The following is a 14,447-nucleotide window of genomic DNA, read 5'->3' as shown; positions in this document are numbered from 1 at the left end:
AAAATTGTCAGACGTTGTGCAGTCTGGAGAGGGCATATGTAGTTTGAAAGATGATTCTGCTGACGAATGACAGAAATTCCCAATTCATCCACACTACATGGTTTCATTTTACCTATGGCCAGGGAGCGCAGAGTTTTTAAAACCTTTATCTCCAGTGTAATTGGGTTGTTTTTTGGGAGAGTTAACTGCATCTCTAACTAAGGTTACAATAATGAAAACACCCTCGCGATTCAGGAGATACCTTTTTTTAAAGGTCAATGTCAACATTATTATATTTATAATATTAAATTATTAAAATACAGCAACTCAATTGTGATTCAAACAGTAAATGTCATAATAAGATTCTAATATATAGTTTTTAATGTGTGGATTGATGACATCAGTCATGTTTGGGATCGTTTGTGAGTAACTCGTAGGGAGCTTGAAGTCCTCAGGGGGACTGCTAAGCTGTCATTGGTTTAGGAGCTACTTTTAATGTTAAAATCACTATATATATATATATATATATATATATATATATATATATATATATATATATATATATATATATAACTGGATCGCTGATACATCGGTAAACTGCCAGTAAACTGCCAGCTGGAGGTGAAGCAACCGGAAGTATTCGAGCGGCCATCTGCCATAGAGCATCAATGACTGACAGGCGAAAACACCCCTGTTTCACCGTCTCCGACCTGCAGACATGACAGTTGCATTTTGCCCTCTAGTGACAATCATGTTTAATGTTTAATTCGCTTGTTATGGATACTATTCATTATGAGGGAGAAGATATACACAGATCGCGATGTCAGAGCATGCACCTGCCCCGTTGTTCAGCCTATCAGTACAGCACAACGATAACCAAAGGAAGCGGCAAAACTGTCCACAAGTTGTAATGTAAGTAGGAAAAGCTGTAATATCTGCTTGTTTAGGATGACAATATGTTCTTACCCCTGAAAGGGACTTTAAAAATGTCAGACCGGGATTTCCAAATCGCCTTAAATGCCCAGAATTTGCTTGTTTTCATATTGAAGTTCTCTCTGTAGTCATACATGGATACATGTCATAAATACGTGTTCGTTTACCATTTAAATCAAGAGTATCAGTTGAATTTTAACCAACTTTGCTTTGCGTGTCTCTCTCAATCTCAGCGCCCGCTGCTCTTGTGATAGAGGGAGAGAGAGCGTGCGCTATTATTCAAGTGACCATGAAAACAAGGCACTTTTTGATAAAAACATAAAACAAGTAACTCTGAACAAACACTTCGATGTTCACAATAAATAAGTCTGAAAATATCTGTTTGCATCTTACCTCAGTTTCAGTGAACTTGTTTACATTCTGCTGATCTGTTCGCTGATGAAGTTTGTTAGAGGTGAAAATTCCCTATTTAAAAAAAAATAATTATTATTATATGTGTGGGACGTTTGCGTTGTAGGGATGTACATGCATCAGTGATTGAATGACTAACGTTTACTCGCTGAAATGAGATGATTTCCTTTTAAGTCAATAGGGACATTGGAATGTTTGGGGATAGCAATATGGTGGCGCAGTGGCTTCACTGATATGATGTCATGAGCAATCTAGTCCTAAAATTAGTAGTGACATGCCCCTAATTTTTAAGAGTTGCTCCTAAATTTCCACATTAGGAGCTACTTTTAGTCTTAAGATTTTTTGTGAATACAGGCCCTGGTTCATAAACAAATTATATATTATGATGGGATTTGAACCTAGGACACCATTGCACGGCAAACAAAAACTGCACCACTATACTGTTACATCTTACACTTATGTAAAGAACTACTAAGTTATTAGAGTTATTAGGAGTTTTTTTTGTTTTATGTCCTATCTAAGCTACGGCACTCATTAAGCCTGGAATGTCATCTAAAAAAAAGAACCTTTTATCTCAAATTCTATAATTCACTTTGCTCAACCTCTTTAAACTCCTTGCCATTTGGGTTTAATAAAGGACGTGCCCTCGGAATACAGGATGACCAACATCCCCCCTAATAAGTCAACTGTCTGAGCATGCTGATTCAAGAACTCTGAGTAATTATGCTCATCGCTTTATGACTTCTGCAAATGTTCATTTTATGATCAGCCTCTCTCTCGGTGCACTGCTTGGCTGGGTGGCCTGAGGACGCAGAAGCCCTGTGCCTGACCCGACTCTCCATTCTTGGGCCTGACCACAGCACTATTGATCCCTGTGTCTGGAGCCAGGGGACTATGCAACAGGGCTTGCACAACTACTCATTTTTACTAGTCAGCTAGTTGACTAGTCAGCCGGTCAATATTTAGCTTATGTAAATGTCTCATGATACGCCATGCTGCATCTGTGATATTTGCTATTTCCAGAAAGTCTAACACTGTGTTAACAGAGATTGTGAGCAGAGAGAATGTCTGTGCAGCTGACAAATAAAAGGGTGCATATTTCCGATGACAGATTCATTCTGCTTTCATTGTCAAAAAACAGTGCAAAAACAGTCCTACTCACTTATAGTTTCTGTCAGGCTGTGGGCAACACTTGATTACTTGTAAAGTGTTTCGCAAGAATTTTTGCTTGTATGGAAACTGAGATGTCACACCATCTTCGATGTCCGAACCACTTGCAACATTGTACGTTTAAAATGTCCTTTGTAAATGCAAAGCACTCCAGGTTCACTTTCTCGCCACTTTTGGAATTAATGGCAAAAATAATTGCCTGTTACAGGTTATTATTCAAAACTAATGATATGTAGCTTAACTGTAAAACATCAATAAAATATTAATTTTATTTTTGTCTTGTTTTCCAGTAAAAACATCCATAACAAAACAATTTAAATTTACTTAGGAAAGCAAAATTGCATGAGGCATTAAGTCTTTGGAGAATATATATTTAAATGTATACATTTTTCATAACCCATTGGTAAATTGTTTATTCTTGTTTTGAGCATAAATCTATGCTTAAAACAAGAAAAACTGTTCTTTATTTTTATTTTGTACTTTTTTATTTATTAGATATGTCTGGAAAACAAGATAAAAATACTGATTAAGAATTATTTTTAATTTTTATTTTTTTTATTGGACACAGGGGCAGTTTGTGGACAGAGGAATTTTCCTTCTACTGTCAGAATGTATAGAACAACTGAAGTCATGCGATCCACGATCAGTCAACATCCAACAGGTTGACCAGCTGCAGAACTAATCAACTAGTCGGTGCAATCCCTACTCTGCAGGGGTCACTGATCTCTCACAGCGGCCGACCACCTCACCTCTCATTGTCACAGTCCATTAGAAAGGTGTCAGGCATTAAACTGTGTTGGGGATAATGCCCTGAAGTCACACCTTCTGAAAGATGGAGAACGAGAGAGAGTGAGAGATAATGGAGCGTCCCTGTAATGACCTTTTTCCTGGGAAACCCTGTGTAAACAGCCACCATTAGCCATCTCTTTCTGTTTCTCCTTCTCTTTTTCACTCTACTATCTGCAGAACAGCATGATTATCATTGGTGCACATATGCCTTTTGCAGCCCAGGGAGAAATCCCTCTCCTTCTCTGCTGTTTAATGGTCTTATCTGCAGCGAAGTGAAGATTAGGCCGTGACGGTCGTGTAAGAGCCAGCGTGAGGCTGTGGGAATATACATGACTGAGGGAGGAGCAGCAGGAGCCCCTGCACTGGCAGTGAGGGCCCCAGGAGCCTGTAAAAATAGGTGGGAGGTTTGAGTTTTGGAAGTTGATCCAGAGCACCTCACCATTGCAATGTGGTTCCTGCATTCCTTGCTGAAAAGACCAGCAAATCTGGTCACCAGCAAACAGTGACCCCAATAAGTACATTTAAAAAGCTAGGCTTCAAATGATAAACTAATAGATCAAAATTAAGACCAGAAGTATTTGGACAGTTTTCTCCAGTATATTCCAACATTTAATGTGGTGATCTACACCTGTGGTTATTCTGCTAGAACACCTGTGTGAACTTAAGGGGAACTAACTTCACACATACAGTAAAAACTCCATTGATACCAGTTGGTTAAAGGTATATGCAAAAATGTCTCTTAAGTTAATTCTGAAAAAAATTAATAAATAAAAAAAAATGTCTAGCATGATTTGTTTGCAGATTCCACTAGTGCAATGAAATGCATACATTTTTAAGTTTCCAAAAGTGTCCAAATGGTTTTTGGGTCCACTTTATGTTGTTCCGGGTGCTAGTCCCTAAAATGGGAAGCTGGTGTGCTGGTGTCTCCACCAGGCTTCCTAACTAGATTAACCAGCAATACTTTGTTTAACCAGCTTTAGCAGCAAAATTTTGCTGGTGAACAGCAGATCCACCAGCTAAACCAGCACCAGACTAGCATGAACCTATTCATACTGGTTTTATCTGGTCTTTTCAGCTTGGTTTACACAATTTCCTCGTTCGTTGACAGAGAAATATGGAGAGAAATAGGCACGAAGTGAGAAAGTAATGGAGTGAGGTAAGGGAAAAGGTGAGAGTGGACCGCATGGATGCTGAGATGTTGGCAAGTGAGTTGACAGTATTGCACACGACTTTAAAAACAAAAACAGCCAAGGGTCAACAATAATGACTTTACAGAAACCAAGATTTGCTCGCCATGCATTTGTAAATGTCAGGGCTGAAAATAGCTGGTCTATGGAAAAAAGAAAAGAAAAGAACAAAGGATTAGCAAATAAGACGGTGCAACTGCAGGTCACCCTGTTAGAGCTACTATCCCAGAGCTTGTACACCAGACTGAATAAGACTTTCTCCAGCTGCCAGACAGCGACTGGATGAAATGAACAAACGATAAATGTTACAGGACCCACAATATGCAACTAGGGAACACAGATCAATTAAAGTGGTGACAAATTAGAACAAGCATTTCATTTAGCAATATGACACCAGTGGCTGCCGCTCTCCACTTTGAATTCCATGGCTGATTGACGCTGCTTCAGAGAACCACAAAAGCAAGCCTGTCCTCCTAAAATCTGTTGTTATACTTTTAGAACAATGTGTGGTACAGCAGCGAAAAAACTTTGGTTTGTGTTATACGAAAATGGCAGTGTCTCTAGAAAGAGATTAGGCTAATCTATAAACTGTTGTTGCACAATTTGTTTTGCTGCATTGTTTATAAGCAACATGTAACCGATCAAAACAATGACAGTCATGGACTTATTACATTGCTAGACTTTTCAATGGTCATTACTGAGTTGTTGGTGAATCTAGCCTAATAAACGCACGTCAATGTTGTCTGTTTTTTGTACTTTTTGTAATATTATACAATAATTTAAGGAGTTCTTGTTACTTTTTACATTTCTGAATCTTTATTTGATCACTTGATCCTGCTGTTATATATCTGAAGTTGACACCATGCTTACTTAATTTGTGTCTTTGTTCTATTATTTTTATTTGTTCTATTGCTTGCATTTTCGATTATTTGTTCTTTATTTATAGGGGAGACCGGGGAAAGTTGTCATATATGAAAGTTGTCACTAGGGCTACTGTATATCTAAGTAACAATAAGATTTTGAGTCAAAACTCCAACTGCGTAAATGTGTGTTTTCTTTAGTAGAGGTTATATACTGTATATTGGTTTCAAAATGCTTAGTTTAAAACCCTCTTAAATTAGAATAAACTCTAAAAAGTCAATTTTCACTATCATCATATTTTTGTTTTAGCTTTTGGATAAACAAGCAAACATAATCACACCACACTGGCATACATTTAGGCAAGAGTCAACTATATTAAGAAGGCAAATTTTAAATGTTCTTAGGACAAATATATTTTTCACATTTTCATTGAGGCAGGTTGTCACATGTTTTAAATATCATCCATTTATACAATTGATCAATTAGGCTGCCGAGAACGAACCACATTATAGTGACCATGAGGAGGTTACCCCATGTGAGTCTACCCTCCCTAGCAACTGGGCTAATTTGGTTGCTTAGGAGACCTGGCTGGAGTCACTCAGCATGCGCTGGGATTTGAACTAGTGAACTCCAGGGGTGGTAGCCAGCGTCTTTTACCACTGAGCTACCCAGGCCCCTGCAGAAGTTTACTTTAAAAAATAAACCTACTCTAAGAAATATTTACTGTAGGAAAAGTGTTCCAACTAGCCACAGTCTCCCTTATTTTCCTTAAGTATTTAAGTAAACAGTAAACATAATTATTTGAAAAACACATTGAGAAATTATTGAATACTACATAAGTCATTGTTTAATTTAATTGGGTAATATTTTTATTAATAATGAAGTTTAATTAAAGGATTGCAATCAATAGTATTTTAATTTTTGCTGTGGTATTAAAATTGGTATCTGGAATCGTACAATTCACTGGTATTGATGTTGAAAGGTTTTTTTTTTTTTTTTGTATCACAAACAACAAAGAATTTGGTGATGTGGAACACATTACCAATAGGACATCTCATTAAAACTAAATGGCAGAGGTTGTCTAGGTCTAGGCTTGCGGGGGTGCATAAAAATAGGCCAACATGCTGTTTCAAACCAAGCACAAGCTCTACGCTCTTCCATCTCTACACTTGCTTGCTGAAAAACAAGCCCCTCTCTCTGAGCTCTCAATTATTTATTATTGAACAGACACAGAGATGCACTCCTCCGCCCCGTGATATCATCATTAAATCCGTAATTGTACGCTAAATTCACAGCTATGCCCTTGTTGAAGATGTGAGAGAAATCACCTTCTTGTTCACACACATCCAGAGTCCAAAAAAAAAAAAAAATAATTTTGTCAGACTATATTCTGACGTATACTGATCTCAGAAATTGGAATAATACTCTCTACAAACACACACAATCTCACACACACAAACAAACACACAAAGAGCTATCCGTCATCACAAATAACCATCACTCTCCTGTGTGAGCTAATCAGTTACAGGATGTCTGACAGGGGTAAATTTTATCTCCCCTCTCACCTGGGCTATCAGAAAGTAAGCTAAAAGAACGGGCCTCACCTGGGCTATCAGAAATTGAACTAAAAGAACGGGCCCCTGTGGCCCCGTGACACAGCTTGTTCCATCTGCATGAGGGCGAGCGGCTGCTGTGGAGCCCGTCTGCCCCGCACTGGGCCGGATGAGACTAGAGTGATGAAGGGGAATGATTAATGGGCAGTCGGCACTATCAAAGAGCACAGCCAGCTCAAAGATGAGAGATTGCTTTCTGACGATCATTAAATCCTGGTTGCCACATCTACGAGCGTGCACTTTTTATCTGGCCCCTGATAGGGAGAGAGGGAACATCATGGGGCTGAGGGAAAGGGATGGTGGACGGGAAACAGGTTTATGGCGAAGGAGGGCTTCCTGTATGGAAGATGCGACTAAGCAACAGCTAAAAGCCCATATTCAGCACAGCTAGACATTTCTAGTGTCGCTGCAACTCTCGGCTTTCATCCCCTCATTATTTTGAAATGTTTGAGCAGAGGTTAAGGTACGACTTCTCACTCATTGAGAAATGGGGAGAGTAATTCCTTTCTACAGTAAAGCTGGATTGTGTAATTTGTGTAATTTCTACAGTAAAGCTGAATTGTGTAATTTGTGCACCACTCGTATCACCAAACAGGTTTCCTGACCACTTCCCATCAACTTTCATTGGTCAGAAAAACAGATAGTCCCACCCCAACTTCACGCCATTGGTGGTCAGGATGTTCAAATGAACAGATCAATGTTTTGTTTGTGCCACAGACCCACAGTGTTTACACAGTGTTTACACTTTTTGGGTAAATCCATCTACAAATGGCTTACATATAGTTAGTTTTCTCTTCATATTAAGCTGGGATAAGAGAAAGCATTTTACTAACATACAAAAAATACCCACTATGTGTGAGATTGTGTGTGTATATGTCGTGCGATATACCCAAAGAACACATAAATATGTGGTGATTAATCAAACTACTTGGAATGTACACTCACTGAGCACTTTATTAGCAACACTATGGTCCTAATAAAGTGCCTGACGTGGTCTTCTGCTGTTGTTGCCCATCCGCCTCAAAGTTCGATGTGTTGTGCATTCTGTGATGCTATTCTGCTCACTACAATTGTAGAGAGTGTTTATCTGAGATACCATAGCCTTTCTGTTAACTCGAACCAGTTTGGCCATTCTCCGTTGACCTTTCTCATCAAAGTTTCTCATCAAGGCATTTCAGTCTGCAGAACTGCCTCTCACTGGATGTTTTTGTTTTTTGGCACCATTCTGAGTAAACTCTAATTTATTTTTATATTAATAAATCTCAGGAGATCAGCAGTTACAAAAATACTCAAACCAGCCCGTCTGGCACCAACAATCATGCCACAGTCGAAATCACTGAGATCACTTTTTTCCCCATTCAGATGTTTGATGTAAACATTAACTGAAGCTCCTGACCCGTTTCTGAATGATTTTATGCATTGCACTGCTGACACAAAATTGGCTGATTAAATAATTGCATGAATAAGAAGGTGTACAGGTCTTCCTAATAATGTGCTCAGTGAGTGTATACTACATGTATACTGGCATGTATACTACATTACATACAGTGGAATAACAGCCTTTAAAATTATCTTCAAGCATTTAAAATCTGCTATGGGGAAGTGTGTGACCCAGATGAAGGTAGATTTAATAACGCAGAAGTGAATGTACATCCACTTTGCTCTATGCAAGTTTGAACACTCCCCATCAGCGAGCTGAGAAATTGCCAGAGCTATGCAGAATCAGGTCATATGATCCTCTGTCCTCAAAAAAAGCATCAATACTATCCATTCTGAACAGCCACGGCTGACTGAGCAGAGCAGTAACTGAGCCAGAGAAAGTGTGTGTATGGATTCGAGTGGAAGAGATAAACTCAGAGGAAGTGTAGGTGAGAGAGAAAGAGATAAAGGAGGAGAAAAATAGAGAAGGAGATGATCCAGGTTTCAACAAGGTGGGATAGAAAGCAGGTCCAGATTTGGATGGGAGGATATGGAGAAACAATGGCATTAAGGCCAAACTGATGTGCATAGAGGTGTTACTCACCCAAAAGTACATCATCATTTCGGCCACGGGGCAGGTGGGCACACACAGGTGGAAATCGGACAGTGGTGGGCACAGTGCTGGCCGCCTGGGTCTGATTCTATTGGCTTGAAAGTCCGTTTGTAAGTGGATCTGCTTTGCCTTTGCTCTTCCCAGATCAGTCCAGAAATGACAACAAGTTGAAGCACAACAACTGTTTACACCCTATCCGCTTGGGAAAAACCAAAGAGAACTCTGATAATAATTGAGTCACGAGGAAAAACAGGAAGGGAGAGGGACCAAGGGAGCCGTAGAAGATGCAGCTTCCTCTTTGCTTGTTTCCTTTTACTTTCCGCACTCTTTTTCTTCTTCTTCCTATAATCACATACAGTAAAAGGCTTTTTGTCACGTCACTCTCACTCTGCACACGTCTTCTGCCCTGTGCCAGTTTGCTCAGAGTCTTATTGGTGAGTGGGAGAGTTCTATAAGCACTCCAGGAGGTGTTTGGCAGCTGTTTCCTGCATTCCTTCAGTGAGGCAGTGTTTCTCCGCAGGGAGAAGAGTCCATTGACACTTCAGGCACTGATACAGCCATGGAGAGGCTCAGCATTCATGCGCAGAGGGGAGGGGAGGGGAGAGGAGGGGAAGAGAGTAGCGTCTGCTCTCCTGGCTGTTGCTTGCTGCGCCGGCTGCCGCGGGGAGCCGGTGTGGAGAGTTGCTGGTTATTAGTGAGGATGGAGAGACAGTAGGAGCAGTTCTTCCCTTCTCTTGGTCTCGGTGCTCAACTGATGCACGTGAAAAGTGGTGCAAGGCAGCAGAAGGGGAGTAAACGGGGGTAAAACCGTAAGTAAACGTGATAGGGCGAGTCTGCGTGCAATGTTATGCCTTTTCTGGTCTCTTTCTTGTGTTTCCTCTTTCCTTTGTTTCTAGTTTCTCACTGATCTTTTTCTCTGGCACAGTGATAGTGAGAGCAGGCTGGGGTTTCAGTGGGAGAGGGGCTTGCAGGATTCTGGCTCGCTGTGGCTCGGCCAATCAGGAGTCAGCGTGCGCTGGTGGTGGAGAGCAGGGGGAATTGTTTGACAGGTTGCATGCCATGAGAAGGGGTTGCTCTTTTTTGTGTGTGTGTGCAGGAATGTGTTCTGAGTGCCTAAGTGCATGTGTACGCAGGTATGCACCTTTTAGCGTGGGGGTGGGGGGGTGGTGGGGTTGTTATGGGATGTTAGACTTTCGTTTAATATCTCAGCTGTCTCAGCCATTTTCAAACCCATGCTGTTAACAGGCAGCAACAGTGCAGTACATTTAAATATCAACCTCTGTACTGTTGCATGTCCATATTAGGATTTTTAGAAAATGCTAATTTGGCTCTCAGATCATTTTAATTAGAACAAAGTATGTTTGAAAAATGTGAGACTGTTCACAGTTCACAGTTTAACATATGACATTGTGCTTATAAATATTAAAGAGGTATTAGAGGTTTTATCTAGGTCTTATAATTATCTATATTTTTATTTTATAATAAAAAAAAGCATCACACAACCCTTTAAGAATTGTTCTATCAAAATTAAAATTCTAAACTTATTTACTCACCCTCATGTTGTTCTAAACCCCTATGACTTTCTTTAGTGCAGAACGTTCACTATTTCAGCTTCAGTCAATATTTACTTTCAGTGTATGGAAAAGAGATGCAATGAAAGTGAATGGTGACTGAGGATAACATTTTGCTTAACATCTCCTTTTGTGTTCCATGGAAGAAAGAAACAACACGAGGGTGAATAAATGATGACAACTTTCATTTGTGGGTGAACTATTCCTATTAAAACACTATAATTTGTTAGTGAACTTGTACCACTAATCAATTTTTTTTATTTCCATTGTCTCTGTATTAGCTACACTAATCATCTTCTTTATTGTATGTGATATCCCTTTACACTCCATCTCCATTTCATCCTCAATCTTTCCCTGCTTCTCTTTCTCTCTGAAGCACACCCACAACACTCTTTCTCTGACTCTCCATTTTTCTCTAGCACTATCTGCATTATTTTTCCCAGCATGCCGAGGGTGCTGCTTGTTGAGGTTAAGCACTTGGGAGGACGACTGGCCCTGGGGACATCATTTTCCATTACAGAGACAAGAAACCTTTTCTCTCAGATGAAGAAGAAGGGAAAAAGTCAGAGCCATGAACTGGTTATGCTCCTTGTCATTTTCTCTTACTCCCCCGACTCGCAATTTGTTTAGTCAATATTTAATGCCAGTGTTGTGCAGTACAGTTGTCTGTTGGCCCGATCCATGGGTTTGATCTCCATGTCTCGCCTGATCTTTCTCTAGGCTTATAGGCTTGCACTGAGCTGTGACGCTGAGTTTTTAGACATGCCAAAAAGTGTGGCACAAGCTTGTAAATGGCTACATACTTTGCTCTGATGCAGTGCAAAGGAAAAGATGGAAATAGAGAGAAAAACTGAAAATGGACAGATGTGCTACATGCATTTTGTGCAAAAACAGCTCACCTTTAGTTCACTTCAGCTGCATTCGAATTCCTGTACTTTCTTAGTATGTTCTGAAATCGATAAATAACTTACTTCTCAACTGTTAATAAAGAATGTTCTTCAAGTATGCAGTTGTGTAGCATAAATACATTCCCAGACATACTACATCCTGTGTGTTCTTTGACCTATAATATGCTGTACTAATAAAAACTAAAAAAACGATTTATTCGGGTGTTGTTAATTTATTACAACTTAACCACAATTAACAACTTTCTTGATATCTATAGCACTTACACTTGAAAAGAGCTGCCTGACTCACAGTTCTCCACCATTGTTTTATGAATTTTATGGGATAGCAATGAGTGCACAAGTTGAATCTCAGCAGGTGCAGCACGTCATCCGAGGAAACTGCAAAAACTCATTTTCTTACTATGGTTTTCTTGCGTTTTTTTCATCCATGGTGTAGCATCTGGACCAATCAGACACACAATTATTCATTATTTAACGAATAATCCAACAGACGTCTCAAGACCGTAACAAGCAAAGGTCCAAGTAGGCCAAAGCAGACTCTGAGATGTCGGCTCTCCCACTAATCATGACCTTTTACTCCCCCTTTGCTGACACTAGTCCAGCAACTAGTGGACCTCATAGACATTCCAGGTGGGGGAAGGTAGCCACATGCAAAGCAAAGGAATGTGGGAAGAAGTAACTCACTCCATTCCCCCATAGAAAAGACACATAAAGCCCATAAAACAGACTTTTCTTCATTAATTTATAGACAAACTGTTCTATAAATGAACATGCATATCCTAAGGACATTGTGTGTATGATTATTACTGTCTCGTATAGTGTCTTTTGTACTGTATACCGTTTTGTGCACGCTTTATGACAGAACCACTAGATAATGTAAAATTATTGGTATCATGCTTCCTATCAAATTAATCCTTGTGTGATGCCCTAAACATTGGAGTATAGCACCCCCTTCTAGCATGCATTGTAAGCTTGTTATATTAATCAGAGCATAAAGGGGCACAAACTGCTAGCTTACTCCAATGATGCAAATGAGTCAGCTTCCAAACAAAGGAACTTTTCCCACTGAAAAATTGCACCTTTCTCATTGGTCAAGCCAAACTCGAGAGGAGTGACCTCCCTCAGGAGTTAAAGGGCACTGTCGGAGTGACCTCCCTCCTCTTCTCTCTCTTCCCTTTTTCTTTCTCGCTTCTGCTCATGGTTGCTGCTCGTGTGGGACAGGAAACACCCGGTCTGACCGCGAAGTCGCAGGCCGGCAGGCCTCAAACACATCAAGCCATGTGTAACTTCCTCGACCATAACAGAGTCAAACTAACACCGCAAGTTCATCATCATTTCTTCATTCAACACGGATGAAATTGATTGCAACTTCAACACCATCGACTCAAGGAACCATCAAGACTTTCTCCTGAGACTGCATCCGAGCGCTCTCTCAACCGCCAAGGCATTGCAAGTATCATACAATTAACTAACTAAACAGAGGTTTAGTATAAGCTGTGAACCCCTTTGTTAACAAAGGTGCTTTGAAGTAAGAAACTGATGGTTCTTTTAGATGGTTAAATTACTCTTTTCATAGCTTCATTCCCCTGTTCTGTTCCTGTTTCATTCACTTTCACTTTTCCATTTCCCATGTAAAATATCCTTTCTGAGAGTTGTTAGACGATCAATACTGAATGTTCGCTGGACGAACAGATTAATTGATTGTAATGTTAATTCAGCTACATCGAGTTAATTTTATTAACTGATCCAAATGTTTATAATTAATTATAACGAGTTATGATTAATTATTCATATTTCCATTTTAAAGATAATTTGACTGTGGTATATTTTGATAAATAATCTCCTCCCTGTTTTAAAATATTTCACTTCAAAGCTGTAACTAAATATATGTAATATTATTTTCAATAAGCCATGAGAATAATTACTCCAATAAGAGAATTAATCATAATTCCCTTATTAAAGCTTATTCCTTACTATAGAAATTGTGAGCGGATACAATGAGACGTTGTATTACGATTTTAATTGTGGAGAATTTTATTCAGACAAATAATCTAGTTATTTGTCATTTATCTAATTTATAATGGTTGTCGAACGCGACTAATTCCATTATACATTTCCTTACATAATAATGTAGACTAAGGACAGTTTAATTTAATTCCTAGCTCACACATACTGATTCCCTACATATAATGGTGGGAGAATGCGTGCAAAGATCTAAATTAATCATTTGATGTAATTCGCTACAATGGGTACAAAAAATAAACGTGTTTTCCTTTTAAGTTTATTTTCCCCACCCCATTTCTTGTTTTAAGCATAAGCATTACTAAATTGTGTTAGCTTTCTGAAATCTAGACTTCAAGTATGTGTTTTGTTTTAGGTATCTGTAGAGGAAACCAAGAAAAAAATACTGAGTAAAAAATTATTATTATTATTATTTGCAAATATTGTTTAACTACTAAATATTCGGACATCCTAATCATTTAACTACTTTATGCACACTATGTAGCAGGAGAGTATACATATTTTGATGCAAGATCTATCCTTCATTGGTACACAGTCATGCACATTCTCACTCTGCCTGCAGCAACTAACGCCCTCTCTGTGCACCTGAGAGCAGGTGTCAAGCGGAGTGAAGTGTAAAGGTGGTGTTTTTCTTCTTTCAGCAGGGCAGATGGGCAAGGTTTGGTCTGAGCAGGCCCAGGCTGAGCCGGTGGCCAAGCCAGACTGTCTTAATTAGGAGCTGGCTGCTGCCAACGGCAGGTGAACACATCTGGGATGCCATATTGGCCGCAAGCGCAGCAGGTCTTGGGAAAAGTGCAAGCCTTGGAATATTCGGTGGGAACAGAAAACGAGAGATTCTCTCCTTTTTTTTACTCCATACTAAAAACACCAGAAGTGAGCAGAAATGCGTCTGCACACCACATAGAGAAATGTTTCCTTGCTGCACAAGCTTGCCAAATATTAAAAGTCTCTGTCTTTAGAGCTTTGCGTTC

The 14,447-nt window shown here is 39.5% G+C and overlaps 1 protein-coding gene and 1 long non-coding RNA gene across 3 annotated transcripts in view; one reads left to right on the top strand and one right to left on the bottom strand.

Annotated features, from left to right (window-relative positions):
• LOC127422981 (RNA binding protein fox-1 homolog 3-like) overlaps nucleotides 1-14,447 on the bottom strand; it is a 624,242-nt gene that overhangs the window by 194,668 nt on the left and 415,127 nt on the right. The window lies entirely within an intron of this gene.
• On the top strand, nucleotides 9,423-11,617 carry LOC127422986 (uncharacterized). The gene is made up of 3 exons (XR_007894254.1): nucleotides 9,423-9,784; nucleotides 9,901-10,108; nucleotides 10,923-11,617. It is a non-coding gene; the product is annotated as an uncharacterized LOC127422986 (long non-coding RNA).

The sequence above is a fragment of the Myxocyprinus asiaticus genome, chromosome 32 (genome assembly GCF_019703515.2).
Source record: "Myxocyprinus asiaticus isolate MX2 ecotype Aquarium Trade chromosome 32, UBuf_Myxa_2, whole genome shotgun sequence".
Taxonomy (NCBI): domain Eukaryota; kingdom Metazoa; phylum Chordata; class Actinopteri; order Cypriniformes; family Catostomidae; genus Myxocyprinus; species Myxocyprinus asiaticus.
This window is presented reverse-complemented; position numbering and strand designations above follow the sequence as displayed.